Source organism: Pristiophorus japonicus, chromosome 23 (genome assembly GCF_044704955.1).
Source record: "Pristiophorus japonicus isolate sPriJap1 chromosome 23, sPriJap1.hap1, whole genome shotgun sequence".
In the NCBI taxonomy this organism is placed as follows: domain Eukaryota; kingdom Metazoa; phylum Chordata; class Chondrichthyes; family Pristiophoridae; genus Pristiophorus; species Pristiophorus japonicus.
In genome coordinates, this window is record NC_091999.1 from 50,874,309 (window position 1) to 50,895,097 (window position 20,789).

At 48.0% G+C, this 20,789-nt stretch overlaps 1 long non-coding RNA gene across 1 annotated transcript in view; it reads left to right on the forward strand.

Annotated features, from left to right (window-relative positions):
• The window catches only part of LOC139235374 (uncharacterized), a 40,260-nt gene extending 19,828 nt beyond the window's left edge, over nucleotides 1-20,432 (forward strand). Inside the window, exon 3 of the long non-coding RNA XR_011588469.1 lies at nucleotides 19,958-20,432. This is a non-coding gene — a long non-coding RNA (uncharacterized lncRNA). The remainder of the gene's footprint in view (nucleotides 1-19,957) is intronic.
• Nucleotides 20,433-20,789: the final 357 nt, after the last annotated feature.

Genomic DNA, 20,789 nt, shown 5'->3' on the forward strand with positions numbered 1-20,789 from the left:
GGCCTACAGCAGGTGTTTGACGTTCACCCGCCCACTCGTGGCTCCAATTCCTGCCCCGCACCGACAGTCGACTGTCTCCTGTCCGACATCATCCGGGCTCCACCAACTGTGGCCGCCGCAGCCCGTCATGCTCAGTGCGGGAGATCCGGGCCCAGCCCCGCCCACTGGGGGGGCAAGCCCCGCCCCTCGCTCACTCCAATTGGTTCGAGGACCAACTGCTCGCTCAGTCCTCCAGCCCCGCCCCTCGCTCTTCCTATTGGCCCAGAGCTGGCCTTGCCAGTGACACCCATATCCCATGTTCCATGAACAAATAAAAAAACAGGTCAGCTTTGTTTCAAACGCATAGTTGAGTATTTGTTTCTAATTGATGTCCTGTTACCGACTGTTCAATTTTGGAACCTTTTCTCCTTTCTAACTCTGGATTATTTCAGTTCTCATACCTTCGGTTACTCTCAGGGACAAGTGCCAGTTCCCCATACCTTCCAGAGTCCCTCTCTTAGCTTTGGTATCAAGGGAAGGTGTCTGTAACACACCCGGGATCAATAAACACAAAACCCAGTCTGTTAATCACTTTCAGATAGTGGACTTAGCGTGTGCCCCACAGCATCTCTCTCACCTTCGATGTGTGAATGGAGCATCACGCCTACAAACCTGGTTTTAAATTTAAATGCACTCAGCAAATGTACTTAATGAAAGCCTGTCGGCCGATGAGACGCTGTAAAGGTGCTGGTGAGCTGCTGGATTGTTCTGCATTTTGCCTGAACAGAAAATAACTGAACATTTATCCCAGTTATGAAATGTTTTTATAGTTTAATGTGACTCATGTCCTTGCTCATGTCGGCTGTAATTGTGTAGAAAGGGGATGTGTGAAGTGATGTTGTTTGTATGGAGATGTGAAACAAGGAAACGGTATCTGTGTGTGGCAGTGACAGAGCCAGTGGTCACAGACAAAACCATTCTCTGGATCCGGTAACTATACTGTCTGTATGTTTGCAGTGCTGTTAATAACATCAGTAAAAGTCAATCTGTTGTCCTGAGCTTGATTATCTGGTGTCTGAAACCACAAGACTCAATATTTAGAGTCAACAGGATGAACTAGTGAATACATCACGACCCAATACTCCAGCTCTATATTCACAGAAGAAAGTTGGTCATCTAACTCCTCAAGTTGGCAGAATAGAGAAAGATACTGACTCTCAGAACATCTCGAATCTGTTGTAAATATCTTTCAAATCCTGACTGGTTCCAATTGTCAGTTTCCATTACAGTGAAGGCAATTCAAGACACAAGAGGGGCTGCGAGTACGGGTGAAGGAGGGGTTGGTTGGAGAGTAGGGGTGAAGGAGGGGTTGGGTTGAGGACGGTTGGAAAGTAGGGATGAAGGAGGGGTTGGTGTGAGGGGGGGCTGGAGAATAGGGATGAAGGGGGGGTTGGAGAGTAGCGGTGAAGGAGGGGTTGGGGTGAGGGGGTTTTGGGGAGGAGATGTAATGTAGGAAATGCAGCAGCCTATTTGTGCACAGCGGGATCCCACAAACAGCCATGTAATGATGACAAGACAATCCATTCTCAGTGACGTAAGTTGAGGGATACACATTGCCCAGGACACTGGGGTGAACTCCGCCTGTTCTTCCTCTGAATCGTGGCCGTGGGATCTTTTACATCCAACTTAAAATCTCGACAGGGCATAGGTTTAATGTCTCATCTGAAAGACGGCACCTCTGACAGTGCAGCACTCCCTCTGTACTGACACCTGGAGTCTGGGCCTAGATGATGTGCTCGGGCTCTGGATTGGGAATTGAATCCTCACTCGGCCGAGAGTGCTACCACTGAGCCAAGGCTGACAGGGTCTGTTCCCTGTTCCCGTTACACTAGACCGTGCCGGTGTTATTACACTGACCCACACATTCATACTGCAGTGGGCCTTGACTCTCTTATCACACATTCGGCAAAGCATTTGTTACAACAAGAAAACAACCAGAACTTACATTAATATAGCGCCTTTAATGCAATGAAACATCTCACGGTGCTTAACACGATCGATATTAATAAGAAAACATTTTTGACACAGAGCCACAGAGAAAGATATCAGGACAGATTCGCAAAAGGTTGATTGAAGAGGTAGTTTTTAAAAAGAACCTTGAAAGAGGAGGTGGAGGTTTAGGGGGGAATTCCAGAGCTTAGAGCTTCAGCAGCTGAAGACACGGCCACCAATGGTGGGGCGATTAAAATCAGGGATGGGCAAGGACAGATTTGGAGGAGTGCAGAAACTCGGATGGTGGTGGGGCTGTAAGAGTTTACAGAGATAGGGAGGGGCGAGGCCATGGAGAGTTTTGAAACCAAGGATTAGAATTTTAAAATCGAGGCGTTGCTTAACCAGGAGCCAATGTAGGTCAGTGAGCACAGGGGGATGGGTGAATGAGGTTATAGTAATAGGCCCCGACTTGCACACACTATTAGAGGAGATCCAATCTTTGTTTTGTTGCACTAGACACTGCCTGTGTGACCATCACACTCAATCTAGCATTGTGTTCAGTATTACACTAGAGTCTGCCTCTGTTATTATTGGATCAAACACTGTCTTTGTTACTCACAGTGGGCCATGCATTTGCTGTTATTACTCCGGACCCTGTCTCTGGAATTGTTACACTAGACCTGAAAATAACCTGCCCCTGCAGTTCCAGTTCTAGTGCACACCTCTATTATTATAACTGTAGATCGTGTCTCTGTTGTATTCTATAGAGAATGTTTCTAGTATTGTTAAAGTGTTAAAGGCTTCTGTTCATGTGACACTATCACCTCTTTCAATTATTATTGCCAAAAAGTTCTTTCAATATTAAAGACTTGTTTCTAGTGTAAAACTCGGCCTTGTCAGTTATTAGTGCACCAGACCCTGTCTCTGTTTATATTACACTGGACCCTCTCTTTGTTTATATTACACCGAGCACTGTCTCTGTTTATATTACACCGAGCACTGTCTCTGTTTATATTACACCGGGCCCTGTCTCTGTTTATATTACACTGGGCCCTGTCTCTGTTTCTACTGGGTCTTTTGTGCTGGCACAATAGGGTGAGTCCAGGCTGGTCCAATAGTGTGTGCCAGGCCTGGAACCAGAAGGGTGAACACGGGGCCTGCGGGCTGTGAGTCGGGGCCTGGGCCCGAGCCCGGGTGTGTGTGAAGCGGATGGTGCGGAGTGTTGTCACTCCGGCCTGGGTCCGCACTCGGGCTGTGTGACCCCTCCCCCTCCCCGCCCCGGGGTTTATTAACCCAAGGGAACTATTGGTTCTGCACTTTGTGACGGACAGGCGACAAGCCCCGCCCACTGTCTGGCCCCCACACCCAGCCCCCCCCCCCCCCCACCCCCCCGAATCATTCCATGCAGGTGGTACTGAGAAACAGGACTGGGGGAAATATGCACTGGGACTGGCGTAAGGCAATTTGGCTGGTGGGGGCATATATTGGGACTGGGCAAGGCACTTTGGCTGGGGGAGGCACTTTGGCTGGGGGAGGCATATATTGGGACTGGGCAAGGCAATTTGGCTGGTGGAGGCATATATTGGGACTGGGCAAGGCACTTTGGCTGGGGGTGGCATATATTGGGACTGGGCAAGGCACTTTGGCTGGGGGAGGCATATATTGGGACTGGGCAAGGCACTTTGGCTGGAGGAGTGCATTTAAAGAGATGGAACCCTGTGAGGTGGAGCAAACATTGCAGCGTTTGGGAATGACATGGATTCATTCAGGCCGGGCAGCGGGGATTATTTCAGGGAATAACAGTGGAGCTGTTTTTGTTTAAACAGATGAAACCCTGTCATTGTGGAATAACCACGCTTCTCGTGTCCTGGTCAAGTACGTGTGCAATAAGTGTCGTCATCTGGAGGAGCTCGATCTCCGGGTTTCGGAGCTTGAGCAGCAGCGAGTGTCACTGCATCCGCGAGGCTGAGAGCTACGTGGATAGCACCTTTCAGGGGGTCGTCACCTCGCAGCATAAGAGTGTGCAGGCAGAGAGGGAATGGGTGACTGCCCAGACAGACATGGAGGACCAGGCAGGTAGTGCAGGACACCTCTCAGTGCATCTCACTCTCTGTACTGGTGGTTCCTCAGGGAGTACAGCCAGAGCCAAGTCCAAGGCATCATGGGTGGCTCAACTGTATGGAACGGGGTAAGGGCAAGGTCAGGTAGGCAATAGTGAAAGGGGTTTCAATAGTTACAGGAACAGACAGGCCTTTCTGCGGCTACCGACATAACTCCAGGATGGTCGGTTGTCTTCCTGGTGCCAGGGTCAAGGATATCATTGAGAGACTGCAGGACATTCTGAGGGGTGAGGGTGAACAGACAGATTCCTGATGGACTGGGGACTGTACAAGCCGGATAAGGTCACACCTCAACAGGGCCCCGACCATTATCCTCCCGGGGTTTGCGAATGCTGTTGGGGAGGGTTTAAACTTGCTTGGCAGGGGGATGGGAACCTGAGCGTAGATTCAGGAGGGAGAGAAGTAAAGCTTGGAAATGGGAGCAGAAAATTCGTAAATGAGTTTGGAAGTCAGAGGAAACAAAGGCTAGAAAATCGACAACAAAGGAGTTTGGCCGTGTTTAATGGTATATACTTCAATGCAAGAAGTCTAGGGGATAAGGCAGATAAGCTGAGGTGTTGTTACAGCAGTGAGGAGGGATGAGATGTTGGAAGGATCATCAAATGAGGCCATATGTGTTGAACTGATGAACAAAAACGGGGCAATCACAATGTTGGGAGTGTACTATAAACAGTCAGAGGGAGATAGAAAAGCAAATATGGAGGAAGGTTTCTGAGAAGTCCAAAACCACAGGGCAGCAATAGTCGGGGATTTCAACGACCACAGAATCATAGACATTTACAGCACAGAAGGAGGCCATTCGGCCCACTGTGTCTGTACCGGTCGAAAAAGAGCTATCCAGCCTAATCCCACTTTCCAGCTCTTGCTCCACAGCCTTGTGGGTTATGACACTTCCAGTGCATATCCAAGTATGTTTCAAATGTGGTGAGGGTTTCTGCCTCTACAACCCTTTCAGGCAGTGAGTTCCAGACCCCCACCACCCTCTGGGTGAAAAGTTTCTGCTCAACTCCCCTCTAATCCTTCTACCAATTACTTTAAATCTGTGCCTCCTGGTTATTGACCTCTCTGCGAAGGGAAATAGGTCAGTTCAGAGAAGGTTCACAAGGTTGATTCCTGAGATGAAGGGGATGTCATATGAAGATAGGTTGAGCCTGTACTCATTGGAGTTTAGAAGACTGAGAGGTGATATTGAAATGTATAAGATGCTGAGGGGGCTTGACAGGGTAGATGCAGAGAGGATGTTTCCCCTCGTGAGGGAAACTAGAACTAGGGTGCATAGTTTCAGAATAAGGGGTTGTCCATTTAAAATGGAAATGAGGAAGAATTTCTCTCCCAGAGGGTCGTGAATCTTTGGAATTCTCTGCCCCAGAGAACTGTGGAGGCTGGGTCATTGAACATATTTAAGGTGGAGATAGACAGATTTTTGATAGATAAAGAAGTCAACGGTTTATGCGAGAGGGCAGGGAAGTGGAGTTGGGACCAAGATCAGATCAGCCATGATCTTATTGAATGGTGGAGTGGGCTCGAGGGGTCCGATGGCCTATTCCTATTTATTTCTCCTTATGTTCTTATGTCCTTCCTATCCACTCCATAATTTTGTAAGCAATTCTATCCTCAGCCTCTATTCCAAAGAAAATAACACCACCCCATCTAAAATTCTTCAGCTAAAATTCTTCAGTCCAGGCAACATCCTTGTAAATCTCATCTGTGCCCTCTCCAGTGCAAAGACGTATTTCCTGCACTGTGGTGACCAGAACTGTGCGAATACTCTAGCTGTGGTCTAACTAGTGTTTTACACAGTCCTAGCATAACCTCCAGAGTCTGGAACTTACTGCCTGAAAGTCGAGGCAGAAACCCTCAGCGCATTTACCGAAGTACTTGTATATGCACTGGAAGTGCCGTAACCTACAGAGCTATGAACTAAGAGCTGGAAAGTGGGATTAGGCTGGATAGCTCTTTTTCAGACACACGAGGCCAAATGGCTTCCTTCTGTGTTGTAAACTGCTATGATTCCATGTCACCAATCCCCTCCTGTCTGATATAAACCCACCCCACAGTCACTGACACCAATCCCCTCCTGTCTGATATAAACCCACCCCACAGTCACTGACACCAATCCCCTCCTGTCTGATATAAACCAACCAACATCATAGGCAGTCCCTTGGAGTCGAGGATGACTTGCTTCCACATTACAAATGAGGTCTCAGATGTCTGTTAAGTCCAATGTGGGAGCTACAGTCTCTGTCGCAGGTTGGACAGATGGTGGTTGAAAGTACGTTGGTTGAAGTGCCGGTTTGTTGAAGTGCTTGGGTTGTCATGTGCTCCTCCCGCCGTCAGCACTTGGTCTCCGCTTGCTCCAGGTGGAGAGACTCGAAGTGTTCGACGCCCTCACGGATTATTCTTTGAGCGATCTTGTGCCAGAGATTCCCAGGTGTCAGTCGGGATGTTGAACTTCAAGGAGGCCTTGAAGGTGTCCTTGAAGCGTTTCCTCGGCCCCCGGGGCTCGCTTGCCATGTTGAAGCTCCAAGTAGAGACTTTGCTTTGGGAGTCTCGTATCGGGCATGTGGACGATGTGTCCCATCCATCGTAGCTGATCGAGCGAGGTCAATGCTTCAATGCTGAGGATGTTGGTCTGTGCGAGAACAGACGTTGGTGCGTCTATCCTGCCAATGGATTAGCAGGATATTCCGGAGGCAGCGTTGATGATATTTCTCCAGTGCTTTGATGAGCCTGCTGTACATAGTCCATGTCTGAGAAGCGTGTCTGAGGGCAGGTATCACTACTGCTCGGTAGACCATGAGCTTTATGCCGGTTTTACGGTTCTGGTCTTCAAACACTCTATGCCTTAGGTGACCAAAGGCTGTGCTGACACACAGAAGGTGGTGTTGGACCTAGTCATTGATATGTGCCCTTGTTGACAGCAGGCTCCCGAGGTATGAAAAATGGACCATTTTGCCAAAGGCCTCATCATGGATTTTGATCACTGGGGTGGGGTGGGTGTGAAGGACAGTGCTGTGTGGTGGGGATAGGTTGATGGAGCACCTTTCTTTTCCGGAGATGTTTAGTGTAAGGCCTATACTCTCAGACACTACGGTGAACGTGTTGACGATGGTTTGGAGCTCGTCCTCTGAGTGAGCGCAGACACAAGCATCATCTGCATATTGTAATTCGATGACAGAGGATGGCACGACCTTGGATCTGGTCTGAAGGCGATGGAGGTTGAACAGTTTCCCATTTATTCTGTAGATTATCTCCACTCCAGCAGGAAGCTTACTGACGGTGAGATGTAGCAATGCAGCAAGGAAGATGGAGAAGAGCGTGGTTGCAGTGACACAGCCTTGCTTCACCCCGGTCCGTACATGAATTGGGTCTGTGGTGGATCCATTGCTCAGGATCACAGCTTGCATGTTATCACCAAGCAAGTGGAGGATGGTGACACATTTTTGAGGACAGCCGAATTTGAAAAGTACACCCCATAATCCCTCACGGTTGACAGTGTCAAAGGCCTTGGTCAGGTCAAAGAAGGTTGACCCAACCCCACAGTCACTGACACCAATCTCCTCCCATGTGATATAAACCAATCCTTGTCACTGACACCAAGTGGACTGGGAAAATATGTTCAAGGGTAAGACTGTAGAAATGCAGTGGCAAACATATAAGGAGACACTTCATAATCTCAGCAGAGAAACAAAGATGCTAAGAGAAGGATGAACCATCCCTGGCGAAGTAAGGAAGTAAAGGATGGTATCAAATTGGAAAAAAAAGCATACAATGTTGCGAAGGACAGTGGAAGGCCAGAGGATTGAGAAATGTTTAGAAACCAGCGAAGGAGGACTAATAATAAGAAAGACAGAGATGATAGCATACGAGATCAAACGAGTAAGAAATATAAAAAGACAGTAAGAGCTTCTACAGGTATGTAAAAAAGAAACGAGTAGCTAAATTAAACATTGGTCCATTAGAAGATGAGACTGGAGAATCAATTATGGGAAACACGGAAATGGAAGAGACTTGGAACAGATATTTTCTATCGGTCTTCACAGTAGACACTAAAAACATCCCAATAGTTGTTAAAGGAGTTATTGTGGGGGGTGGGGACCTTAAAAGAATCACTATCACTGGAGATAAAGTAGGAAGCAAACTAATGGGATTAAAGGTGGACAAGTCTCCTGGACCTGATGATATACATCCCAGGGTCTTAAAAGAAGTGGCTGCAGAGATAGTGGATGCACTGGTTGTAATCTACCAAAATTCCCTGAGTTCTGGAGAGGTCCCAGTGGACTGGAAAACTGCAAATGTAACATCCCTATTTAAGAAAGGCGGGAGACAGAAAGCAGGAAACTAAAGACCAGTTAGCCTACCATCTGTCAATGGGAAAATACTGGAGTCCATCATTTAGGAAGTAGTAGCAGGACATTTAGAAAATCATATTGCAGTCAAGCAGAGTCAGCATGGTTTTATGAAAGCGAAATCATGTTTGACAAATTTTCTGGAGTTGTTTCAAGATGTAATGAGCAGAGTGGATAAAGGACAACCCGTTGATGATGTATATTTGGATTTCCAGAAAGTATTCGATAAGGTTACTGCACAGGCTAAGAGCTCACGGGGTTGTCGGTAATATATCAGCATGGATCGAGGATTGGGTAACACACAAAACAGAGTCGGGATAAATGGGTCATTTTCAGGTTGGCAAACTGTAACTAGTGGGGTGCCGCAGGGATCAGTGCTGGGGCCTCAACTATTTACAATTGATATTAATGACTTGGATGAAGGGACCGAGTGTAACGCAACCAAATTTGCTGATGATACAAAGATAGGTGGGAAAGCAAGTTGTGAGGAGTACGCAAAGAATCTACAAAGGGATATAGACAGGCTCAGTGAGTGGGCAAAAATCTGGCAGATGGACGACAATGTGGTAAAATGTCAGGTTATCTCCTTTTGGTAGGAAAAATAACAAAGCAAATTATTATTTAAATGGATGATTACAAAATACTGTTACACAGAGGGATCTGGGGGTTCTTGTACATGAAACTCAAAAAGTTAGTATACAGGTACAGCAAGTAATCAGGAAGGCAAATGGAATTCTGGCCTTTATTGCAAGGGGACGGAGTATAAAAGTCGAAGTCCTGCTACAACTGGACAGGTTATTGGTAAGACCACAGCTGGAGTACTGCACACAGTTTTGGTCTGGACTTGTCTCCATTCCCGTGCTGAGGGGATTTCTACACCAGACAGGAGAGGAACCAGGGAGTGAACCTGAAGCTACCTTCTGTGGATGTGTTCAGTTCTATACTCCATGCTTCCCCTCCCTCCCATTTCTCCCCTCCCCTGAAGGTGCTGACTCTGGCTGTATTCAGTTCTACACTCACTGGTTCCCCTCCCCTGAAGTTCCTGACTCTGGCTGGGTTCAGTTCTACATTCACTGCTTCCCCTCCCCTGAAGGTGCTGACTCTGGCTGGGTTCAGTTCTACACTCATTGGTTCCCCTCCCCTGAAGGTACTGACTCTGGCTGGGTTCAGTTTTACAGCGACATTGACCTATTTTGGTCAGAGACACACCTGCTCGGCCCGACGCAAGGTTTCGTGACATTTAACATTGCATCTAAAACATGGTGTTGACAGTGCATTGATACAACTTTGCTCGAATTGTGTGGTTTGTACTACTCAACCACAATGTCTGACATTTACAGAGAAGTGCACATCTCGCAGTCTCAGCCGACTGTGGTTTACATTCTTGTAGCCAAACATCCTGTCCCATGTGATTTCTTGGAACGGTGTATGCGATGTACTTTATTATTACAGCTCCATCCTCCTGTTGCTGGGGCAACCGGGTTTGCTTCTGACCGACTTTGACTATTGCCAGCGTCTTTCGACAGTGAGATTCTAAAATCCTACTTCATCGACAATCACTGGTTGCCCTCTGGCCCTCCCCTTAAGGTGCTGACTCTGGCTTTGTTCAGTTCTACACTCACTGGTTCCCCTCCCCTGAAGGTACTGAATCTGACTGGGTTCAGTTATGCACTCACTGGTTCCCCTCTCTCTCCTCCCCTGTAGGTGTAGACTTTGGCTGGGTTCAGTTGTGCATTCACTGGTTCCCCTCCCCTGAAGGTACTGACTCTGGCTGGGTTCAGTTCTACACTCACTGGTTCCCCTCCCCTGAAGGTGCTGACTCTGGCTGGGTTCAGTTCTACACTCACTGGTTCCCCTCCCCTGAAGGTACTGACTCTGGCTGGGTTCAGTTCTACACTCACTGGTTCCCCTCCCCTGAAGGTACTGACTCTGGCTGGGTTCAGTTCTACACTCACTGGTTCCCCTCCCCTGAAGGTACTGACTCTGGCTGGGTTCAGTTCTACACTCACTGGTTCCCCTCCCCTGAAGGTACTGACTCTGGCTGGGTTCAGTTCTACACTCACTGGTTCCCCTCCCCTGAAGGTACTGACTCTGGCTGGGTTCAGTTCTACACTCACTGGTTCCCCTCCCCTGAAGGTGCTGACTCTGGCTGGAACAAGTTCTACACTCACTGGTTCCCTCCCCTGAAGGTGCTGACTCTGTCTGGGTTCAGTTCTACACTCACTGGATCCCCTCCCTCTCCTCCCCTAAAGGTGTCGACTCTGGCTGGAACAAATTCTACAATCACTGATCTCCTCCCCTTAAGGTGCTGAATGTGGCTGGAATCTGTTCCAAACTCACTAGCTCCCCTCTCATCCAATGCAGATGCTGAATCTGTCTGGTTTCAGTTCTGCACTCACTGGTTAACATAAGAAATAGGAGGAGGTGTAGCCCATCTGGCCCCTCGAGCCTGCTCCTCCATTTAATACCATCATCGCTGATCTGATCATGGACTCAGGTCCGCTCCCCATAACCACTTATTCCCTTATCGTTTATAAATCTGTCTATTTATGTCTTAAATTTATTAAATGTCCCGGATTGCACAGCTCTCTGAGGCAGTGAATTCCACAGATCCACAACTCTCCAAGAAGAAATTTCTTCTTTTAAGTGGGCGGCCCCTTATTCTAAGATTATGCCCTGTAGTTCTCGTCTCCCCATTATCAGTGGAAATTCCTCTCTGCATCCACCTTGTCAAGCCCCCTCATAATCTTACACATTTCGTTAAGATCACCCCTTATACTTCTGAATTCCAATGAGTAGAGGCCCCACCCCAACCTTTTCTCATAAGTCAACCCCCTCATAGAAACATAGAAACATAGAAAATAGGTGCAGGAGTAGGCCATTCGGCCCTTCGAGCCTTCACTGCCATTCAATGAGTTGATGGCTGAACATGCAACTTCAGTACCTCATTCCTGCTTTCTCGCTATACCCCTTGATCCCCCTAGTAGTAAGGACGACATCTAACTCCTTTTTGAATATATTTAGTGAATTGGCCTCAACAACTTTCTGTGGCAGGGAATTCCACAGGTTCACCACTCTCTGGGTGAAGAAGTCTCTCCTCATCTCGGTCCTAAATGGCTTATTCCTTATCCCCAGACTGTGACCCCTGGTTCTGGACTTCCCCAACATTAATAAGAACATAAGAACATAAGAATTATAAAAACATAAGAATTAGGAACAGGAGCAGGCCATCTAGGCTCTCGAGCCTGCTCCGCCACTCAGCAAGATCAAGGCTGATCTGGCCGTGGACTCAGCTCCACTTACCCGCCCGCTCCCCATAACCCTTAATTCCCTTATTGGTTAAAAATCTATCTATCTGTGATTTGAATATATTCAATGAGCTAGCCTCAGCTGCTTCCTTGGGCAGAGAATTCCACAGTTTCACAAACCTCTGGGAGAAGAAATTCCTTCTCAACTTGGTTTTAAATTGGCTCCCCCATATTTTGAGGCTGTGCCCCCAAGTTCGAGTCTCCCCGACAAGTGGAAACAACCTCTCTCTGTCCTGTCTATCTCATCCCTGGAATTAACCTTGTGACAATTCTCTGAACTGCCTCCAAAGCAAGTATATTCTTTCATAAATATGGAAACCAAAACTGCACACACTATTCCAGGTGTGGCCTCACCAATACCCTGTATAGCTGTAGCAAGACTTCCCTGCTTTTATACTCCATCCCATTTGGAATAAAGGCCAAGATTCCATTTGCCTTCCTGATCACTTACTGCACCTGCATACTATCCTTTTGTGTTTCATGCACAAGTACCCTCAGGTCTTGCTGTACTGCAGCACTTTGCAATCTTTCAACATTTAAACAATAACTTGCTGTTTAATTTTTTTCTGCCAAAGTGCCTGACCTCACACTTTCCAAAATTATACTCCATCTGCCAAATTTATGCTCACTCACTCAGCCTGCCAATGTCCTTTTGCAGGTTTTGTGTCCCTGCCTCACACATTGCTTTTCCTCCCATCATTGTATCATCAGCAAACTTGGCTTCGTTACACTCGGTCCCTTCTTCCAAGTCATTAATATGGATTGTGAATAGTTGGAGTCTCAGCACTGATCCCTGCGACACCCCACTAGTTACTGATTGTCAACCCAAGAAACAACCATTCATCCTGACTCTCTGTTTTCTGTCAGTCAGCCAATCCTCCATCCATGCTGATATATTACCCCCAAACCAGTGAACTTTTATCCCCTCTCTCTTCCCCCCGCCTCCCCTGAAGGTACTGACTCTGGCTGGGTTCAGTTCTACACTCACTGGATCCCCCCCCCTGAAGGTGTTGACTCTGGCTGGTTTCAGTTCTACACTCACTGGTTCCCCTCCCCTGAAGGTACTGACTCTGGCTGGGGTCAGTTCTACACTCACTGGTTCCCCTCCCCTGAAGGTACTGACTCTGGCTGGGGTCAGTTCTACACTCACTGGTTCCCCTCCCCTGAAGGTACTGACTCTGGCTGGATTCAGTTCTACACTCACTGGTTCCCCTCCCCTGAAGGTGCTGACTCTGGCTGGGTTCAGTTCTACACTCACTGGTTCCCCTCCCCTGAAGGTACTGACTCTGGCTGGGTTCAGTTCTACACTCACTGGATCCCCTCCCCTGAAGGTACTGACTCTGGGTGGGTTCAGTTCCAGACATTGACATCATTCACTTTGTTCCTGCACCAAGATGGCCACACATGCGCTCTGCTACTCACTGAATCAAAATAGCGGAGCGCTGAGCCTGCCTTCCTGAATGAAGATGGCCACTGTTAGCCTGAGCCTGTGACCGGGAGAAAGCCTCGAAACTGCAACCGCCGATATTCCGGTTATTATTCCGGGCTTGCAGTGAGCATTGTTTTGTTATGAAGCCTCCCCGGCTCCCCGCTGGTCCATTTCTCCGCTCTGTCCCGCTGAAAAGGACACTTCTGAGGAGCCTGTACAAAATGTGTCGCCACCGCCATTACACGCACAGCGCATGCTCCAAACACAGCCTGGGCCCGTGCCTGCGCACTGAGCTCCTGTAGTCTGGGTGCAGCACATTCTCCCCCGTGGGGCACGCTGGGTACATAAGACCATGAGAAATAGGAGCAGGCGTGGGCCACCCGGACCCCCGAGCCTGCTCCCCATTCAATAAGGTCATGGCTGGTCTGATCACAGACTCAGCTCCACTTCCCTGCCCGCTCCCCAGAACCCTTCACTCCCTTACCACACCTGGAGTCCTATGCACTGTTTTGGTCTCCTTCTCTCAGGAAGGATAGGCTTGCCTTGCTTAGATACAGAGTAAAGCTTCCTCAACACTATCCCACTAGACATTCCAAGGTGAGATATGGAGTATATCTCCCTCAACCTGTCCCATGCATTCCAGAGTGGATACTGCATTGGTTAGATAATGAATAAAGCTCACTCTACACTATCCTATCAAACACTCCCAGGATAGGTACAGCATGAATTAAATATACAGTAAATCTGTGCCAAAGGAACTGTATCCCAGTGAGAGTCAGTGCCAGAGGAAACTACAGCATGTGATAGATACAGAATAAAGCTCCCTCTACACTGTTCTGAACAATCCCAGGGCAGGTAAAGCACGGGTTAGATGATCATAGCTGGCCCCTCGAACGAGGATGATTTGCTTCCACATGAGTTCACAGATGTTTCAATGAGGGACCCAATGTTCCAGTCCTGACCTCCAATTGAGGAGGTGGAAGATGCCTATGGGTGGATTGTTTTTAACGTGTGGTGACCGTTGCACACCAGCCACGACACGGGCATGACAGAGCTAGGATTGGTCCAGTGGCAAGGGTTAATCAGGATTACTGGAGACCTGTTTTGCTGTACGGAGCTAGTGTGCACAAATATAACAGTGTGGGCTGGTCCGTGCTGCCCCTGGGCTCTCGCCTCTTTTGCACCCGGTACCCTCATTCGCCGCACCTCCACCACGATCTCTCGCCACTCCTCCACCACAAACATTCGCTGCACCTCCGCCACGATCTCTCACCACTCCTCCACCACAAACATTCGCTTCACCTCCGCCACAATCTCTTTCCACTCCTCCTCCAAAAAAACACTCACCGCACCTCCGCCACAATCTCCTGCCCCATCTCTGCACCAAACATTCGCTAAACCTCCATCACGATCACTCACCAAATCTCAGGCATGCTCCCTCATCACTCCTCTGCCCCGATCACTCGTCACAAGTCCAGCACATCCTTCCATGTTCCTCTGCTGTACCAGGGCCCTGCCGATGCTCCTGCTCATGGCAATCCAAATGGCAATCTGGGGCCTGATGATGTCACCCAGTCATCTACCTCGAAGCGTCACACATTTGTGTCAGCTCACACTGAAGCTGCAGTGGCTCGCTCCTGCTCTTTTTATAGCCCCAACCTGTGGAGATGTTCTCTCGCAGGTTGGGGTGGCCCATGATGTGATACATGGGTTAGATACAGTGTAGAGCTCCCGCTACTCTACTCTGCCACATTAAATACTCTCAGGTGAAGTACAGCACGGTTCAAACAGAGAGTAAATCTCTCTCGACACGGTCCCATTAAACAGTCCCAGGGCAGGTACAGCATGGGTTATATCCAGAATAAAGCTCCCTCAACATTGTCGCAACAAACAGACGAGGGCTGCTACAGCACATATGGAGTACATGTCCCACAAACACTCCAGGGCAGGAACAGCACGGGATAATTACAGAGTAATTTCTCCCTCTACACTGTTCCAATAAAAAAATCCCAGGGCAGGTATAGCACAACTATTTCATTGTTGATCTGTAAATCAAGTACCCCCAGATTAAAGCTGGGGTGGGGGGCACTATAACCAACAAAATAAACCAATTAAACTTTGGACAGTAAACTTAAATCAAATTAAAATTTGGTTGCTGGGGGTGATGATGCACTCCAGTCACTCCGGCTGAGGAGCTCCTCCCGGAGTCACAGTGCACATTTCGTCCTCCAAGGAGTATAACGGATATGAGTAGGTACACAGTAAGGATCCCAATACACTGTCCCATCAAACTCTCCCAGGGCAGGTACAACATGGATTAAATACAGACCAAAGCTTCCGCTATACAGTTCCCAGGGCAAGTACAGTACAGGTTAGACACAGAGTACATCTCCCTCTAACATCCCAGGGCAGATACAGCATTTATTAGATATTGAGGAGATCTCCCTCTATAATGTTCAACCAGACATTCCCAGGGCAGGTACAACACAGGTTAGACACAGAAGAAAGTTCCCTCTACACTGATCTATCAAACACTCCCATCACAGGTACAGCACGGGTTAGATACAGAGTAAAACTCCCTTTACACTGTCCATCAAACACTCCTCGGGCACGTACAGCACTGGGTACAAACAGAGTAACGTTCCCTGTACACTGTCCCAGCAAACATTCCCAGGGCAAGTACACAAATGATAGATGCAGAGTAAATTCCCTCTACACTGTCCTATCAGCCACTCCACGGCAGGTACACAAAGGATTATAATGCAAAGTAAATATCCCTCTACATTGTCCCATTAACCATTCTCAGGGTAGGTAAAGCACGGGTTAGATACAGAGTAAATCTCCCTCTACACTGTCCGATCAAACACACCCAGAGCAGGAACAACACGGGTTACATATTGAGTAAAAATCACTCTACACTGTCCCGTCAAACACTCTGAGCGAAGATACAGCACAGAGTAGATACAGAGAAAAACGTGCTCTACACTATCCCATCAAAAACTGCCAGGGCAGGTACAGCAGGAGTTAGACAGAAATGTTTAGGCTGGATGTTCCAGAATTGAGGCCTGGGCAACAGAAGGCACAGCCACAAAAACCACCAATGGTTGAACAATTATAATCAGGGATACTGAGAAAGACTGATATCTCATGGGCGGGAGTGGTGGGGAGGTGGGGATGTTGTGGGGGCAGTGTGAGTGGGAATTTTGAAATCAAGGCGTTGCTTCACTGGAAGCCAATGTAGGTCAGCGAGCACAGGGGTGATGGGTGAGCTGGACTTGGTGCGAGTTCGGACATGGGCAGCCGAGTTTTGGATCAACACTAGTTTATGTAGGTCAGGATGTGGGAGGAGTGCATTGGAATAGTCAAGTCCAGAAGTAAAAAAAGGCATGGATGAGGGCTTCAGCAGTGGATGAGCTGAGGCATGAGCGGAGATGGGCGATGTTACAGAGGTGGAAATAGGCATTCTTAGTTATTTTGTGGATATGTGGTCAAAAACTTATTTCAGGGTTAAGTATGTCACCAAGGTTGTGAACAGTCTGGTTCAGGCTCAGACAGAAGTTGGGGAGAGGGATGGAGTCGGTCACTAGGGAACGGAGCTTGTGGTAATGATGATTTCAAATATCAGAATATTTCACAGGCTATCACGTGCAAAATGTGTGGATGAGTTTTTAATATTCAATTGGTTTCAAAAACCGGTTAACTGATCTAGAAAGTAACGGATTTCAAATCTTATGCAAGACAGTTCAATAAAGGGGTGGTTCAAAAGATTTCAGCTGAGTTTAAAGTGAGACACGGCAGTTAAGTCTACTACAACCACAAATCATGTATGCAAATGGAACAAGTTTGGAGTTTGATATGCGAGAAAGCGAACTAGGTGAGAAGTGATATAAGTTAGATTAAGAAAAAGCCCTAAAAGGGAACAGTCCATAACAGAACATCAATTAATCTCCTCTGATCATGGAGGAATCAAATATTTAACAAACTGTGTTTGAAACAAAGATAATTTATTCAACATTTATAGAGGGTATTAATCTCCAGCTTTACAATCTATATTAACGACTTGGAAAAAGGGACTGAGTGTAACATAGCCAAGTTTGCTGCTGATACAAAGATCGAAGGAAAAGCAATGTGTGAGGAGGACACAACAAATCTGCAAAAGGACATAGACAGGCTAAGTGAGTGAGCAAAAATTTGGCAGATGGACTATAATGTTGGAAAGTGTGAGGTCATGCACTTTGGCAGAAAAAAATCAAAGAGCAACATATTGTTTAAATGGCGAAAGATTGCAAAGTACTGCAGTACAGCAGGACCTGGGGATACTTGTGAATGAAATGCAACAGGATAGTATGTAGTTTCAGCAAGTGATCAGGAAGGCCAATGGTATCTTGGCCTTTATTGCAAAAGGGATAGGGTATAAAAGCAGGAAAATCTTGCTACAGCTATATGTGAGGCCACACCTGGAACACTGCGTGCAGTTTTGGTTTCCATATTTATGAAAGGGTATACTTGCTTTGGAGGCAGCTCAGAGAAGGTTCACTAGGTTGATTCTGGGCATGAGGGGTTTGACTTATGAGGAACAATTAAGCAGGTTGGGCCTCTACTGACTGGAATTAAGAAGAATGAAAGGTGATCTTATCAAAACGTATAAGATTATGAGGGGGCTTGATAAGGTGGATGCAGAGAGGATGTTTCCACTGATAATAGAATTAGAGTGCATGATCTTAGAATAAGGGGCCGCCCATTTAAAAGAGAGATGAGGAGCAATTTCTTCTCTCAGAGGGTTGTAAATCTATGGACTTCACTGCCTCAGAGAGCTGTGGAAGTTGGGCCATTGAATAAATTTAAGACAGAAATAGACAGTTTCTTAAACGATATGGGAATATGGGTCATGGGGAGCGGGCGGGGAAGTGGAACTCAGTCCATGATCAGATCAGCCATGATCTTATTGAATGGCGGAGCAGGCTCGAGGGGCCGTATGGCCTACTCCTGTTGCTATTTCTTATGTTCTTATGTTCAGGTATAGAGGTTATTAAGATAACCAGAAACAAACAAGAGCTGCCAGAATGAACATAGTTCAGTGCCCAATGCAATCTCAGTACATCGTGTTCTAGTCACAAATGCAATCTTTCTCCTCAACTGATTTAAAACTGAGATGAGGAGGAATTTCTTCTCTGAGGGTTGTAAATCTGTGGAATTCTCTGCACCAGAGAGCAGTGGAGTCTGGATCATTGTATATATTTAAGGCGGAGATAGCCAGATTTTTGAGTGATAAGGGAGTAAAGGGTTCTGGGGAGTGGGCAGGGAATGGAGCTGAGCCTATGATCAGACCAGCCATGACCTTATTGAATGGGGAGAAGGCCCGGGGGTCTGGGTGGCCCAGTCCTGCTCCAATTTCTCATGGTCATATGTACCCAGCATGCCCCGCAGGGGAGAATGTGCTGCACCCAGACTACAGGAGCTCAGTGCGCAGGCGCGGGCCCTGGCTGTGTTTGGAGCATGCACGGTGCTTGTAATGGTGGAGGAGACGCGTTTTGTACAGGCTCCCAAGAAGTGTCCCTTTCAGCGGGACGGAGCAGAGTAATGGACCAGTGGGGAGCCGGGGAGGCTTCATAAACAATCGGTGCTCGCCGCAAGCCCGGAATAATAACCGGAATATCGGCGGTTGCAGCTTTGGGGCTTTCTCCCGGTCACAGGCCCAGGCTAACGGTGGCCATCTTGGTGCAGGAAGGCATGTTCACGCCGCCAATTTGATTCACTGAGCAGCACAGCGCATGCGTGGCCATCTTGGTGCAGGAACAAAGTGAATGATGTCAGTGTCTGGAACTGAACCCAGCCAGAGTCAGCACCTTCAGGGGAGGGGAACCAGTGAGTGCAGAACTGAACCCAGCCAGAGTCAGCAACTTCAGGGGAGGGGACTCAGTGAGTGTAGAACTGAACCCAACTAGAGTCAGTACCTTCAGGGGAGGGGAACCAGTGAGTGTAGAACTGAACCCAGCCAGAGTCAGTACCTTCAGGGGAGGGGAACCAGTGAGTGTAGAACTGAACCCAGCCAGAGTCAGTACCTTCAGGGGAGGGGAACCAGTGAGTGTAGAACTGAACCCAGCCAGAGTCAGTACCTTCAGGGGAGGGGAACTAGTGAGTGTAGAACTGAACCCAGACAGAGTCAGTACCTTCAGGGGAGGGGAACTAGTGAGTGTAGAACTGAACCCAGCCAGAGTCAGCACCTTCAGGGGAGGGGAACTAGTGAGTGTAGAACTGAACCCAGCCAGAGTCAGTACCTTCAGGGGAGGGGAACCAGTGAGTGTAGAACTGAACCCAGCCAGAGTCAGTACCTTCAGGGGAGGGGAACCAGTGAGTGTAGAACTGAACCCAGCCAGAGACCGCCCCATCAGGGGAGCAGAGGTAGGGGAACCAGTGAGTGCGGAACTGAACACAGCCAGACTCAGCATCTTCAGGGGAAGTGGGGAACATCTGAGTGTCGACCTGAACCCAGCCACAGTCAGAACATTCAGGGGAGGAGAGGGACGGGAACCAGTGAGTGTAGAACTGAACCCAACCAGAATTGGTGGTGAAAACTGGGAGTGGAGGAGAAACAGGCTAGAAATGTGTGTTGATTTGGATTTCAGTGCTGCAGGAGGGACAATGTGTGGGACAGGGATTTACAGCTTTGGAAGAAAAAGAGAGGAAAGAATGTTAAATGGAAACTAGATGTGTATATACTGAATTTGTGTCTTGTACTGACAGTGATGAGTTTTGTTATCTCCTTTTACATCGTATTAGAAGGGGAGATTTTCAGACAGGAAACACAAACTAAACATCGCGTCAAGATCTGATGGAGTCAATCGATTCATCAGGACCTGAATATCATCGGCCTTTGAAAGTGGAAGGAGAAATGTTTGTCTGTTCTGTCTGTGCGAAAAGATTTCAAATATCAGTGTGACTGGAAAAGCACTGAGACACACAAACCCGAGTGAGTGTTCCAGTGCACTGCCTGTGGAAAGAGCTTTAACCAGTTACACAGTCTGAAGAAACATCGCACCATTCACAGCGGGGAGAAACTGTAAACGTGTTGTGTGTGTGGGCGAGGCTTCAACTGATCGTCCAACCTGGAGAGTCACAAGGATACCCGCACCATGGAGAAACCGTGGAAATGTGGGGACTGTGGGAAGGGATTCAGATCACCATCTCTCCTGGAAATTCATCAACACAGTCACACTGGGGAGAGGCCGTTCACCTGCTCTGAGTGTGGGAAGCGATTCACTCAGTCATCCGACCTGCTGAAACACCAGCGAGTTCACACTGGGGAGAGGCCGTTCACCTGCTCGGAGTGTGGGAAGGGATTCACTTGTTCATCCAACCTGCTGAAACACCAGCGAGTTCACACTGGGGAGAGGCCGTTCACCTGCTATGAGTGTGGGAAGGGATTCACTTGTTCATCCAACCTGCTGACACACCAGCGAGTTCACACTGGGGAGAGGCCGTTCACCTGCTCTGAGTGTGGGAAGGGATTCACTCGGCCATCCATCCTGCAGTCACACCAGCGAGTACACACTGAGGAGAGGCCGTTCACCTGCTCGGAGTGTGGGAAGGGATTCAATTGTTCATCCAACCT